The sequence below is a fragment of the Gadus chalcogrammus genome, chromosome 19 (genome assembly GCF_026213295.1).
Source record: "Gadus chalcogrammus isolate NIFS_2021 chromosome 19, NIFS_Gcha_1.0, whole genome shotgun sequence".
NCBI classification, from domain to species: domain Eukaryota; kingdom Metazoa; phylum Chordata; class Actinopteri; order Gadiformes; family Gadidae; genus Gadus; species Gadus chalcogrammus.
The window spans coordinates 1,584,364-1,586,108 of NC_079430.1; positions in this window are offsets into that span (position 1 = coordinate 1,584,364).

Sequence of the window (1,745 nt, forward strand, 5' to 3'; positions counted from 1 at the left end):
GGTCAATGCTTAACTAAAATGGTTAGCAATGACAAGTAATTGATTGACGTAGGTGAGGGCAGATTCCAGACTCAGATTTCCACAAAAAGTAGCCTAGACTATTTCATAATATATGTCAACATTATTAGCGTTTTTATTTATTATAGTTTTATTATATTAAAGTTCACTTTACATTCCCATACATTTTTTGTTGGTATTTATAGCACAAAATGCATCACCCATTAAATTAAGACTGCATCTGCTGGGGTATACTAGAAATCAGAGTACTTCCGGTTTCCAAGCAGTTTAAACCGAGTCAGCTGGGAATCAGCTGATCCTGTACGAGTCGTTTGTATAGAGTTAGATTTATGGCGACACATTAGTGCCATAATTCACTAATGTGATAAAAGATGCATTCGGGCGTATTATATAATTCCACACGCGTAGATATTAACTGCGAGCGCTCAAATGATCTCTGCGCGCGCAAAACAGCCTCTCGCGGGCGCAAATTACCTCAGCGCGCGCAAAACCTCTCGCGAAAGATGTTTTTACGCTCTCGCTCTAATTTAATTTTGGCACTATGGGGGAGGGAACCAAGGCAGGGCGGGCTTTCCTATGATTGGCCGTTTCTGATGCGCGATATTTGATTGACAGCCCTCCTCTCATTCAATTCTGAATTGTACAGTAAATGGCTGAAACGATTGTTAGTTATTGTAACTCTAGATTCTATGAGTATAGGCGCAGCCTTTTAAGGCTATCGCTATTGGGTTATCCCTAGACGTGAGCCGTAGCACTGAACATTTTGTAATCCCCGACCACCAACAGCGTGGGCCTCAATTACGTCCACGTGCGGCGTGCCTCAACAACGTCCGCATTTCGCAGATATAGTCGGGCGCCGGCGGACGTTCTGCTCCCAATAAACAGCTTTTCTTCAGCTATTTAAAGGACAATGAGGCCGACACTTAAAAGGCTGCGCCTATAGGCCTACTCATAGAATCTGGAGTTACAATACGTAACTATCGTTTCAGCCATTTACTGTACAATTCAGAATTGAATGAGAGGAGGGCTGAGGGCTGTCAATCAAATATCGCGCTTCAGAAACGGCCAATCATAGGAAAGCCCGCCCTGCCTTGGTTCCCTCCCCCATAGTGCCAAAATTAAATTTGAGCGAGAGGGTAAAAACATCTTTCGCGAGAGGTTTTGCGCGCGCTGAGGTAATTCGCGCGTGCGAGAAGCTGTTTTGCGCGCGCTGTGGTAATTTGCGCGTGCGAGAGGCTGTTTTGATCATTTTGCGTGAGTAAAACACGTTTTGTGTGCGTGTGAATCGTTATGCTTGAGCAAAACACGTTATGCGTGAGCAAAACACTTTTGCGTGTGTGCGGGGTTTTGGCATGAATCTAACTCCATAATAAACGGTCAAACTCTTATATATCATTTAAATCCACAAACATGGATGTGTAATCCGGGGCATATAAAGACTGGGACCAGAAAATAATTACTTTCTCTCCATTGAAACCCATTCCTATTTTTCGATCTCATAGGTCCCATCCAGCTCTAACCGAAAAGGGCGTGACTTCGCCACTCTATTGTATTTATTATAATAACATTATTAGTGGCTAGTAATAATTATTATTCGTGTCATCTATATTAAGTCTAATGTTTTGGGATTATTATTTCATATATTTTATATTTCTTTCTACAAATACTCAAATAATTGGTTTTGGATTTAAACTCGCTAATCTACTACCACGACTTTATAGAGATCA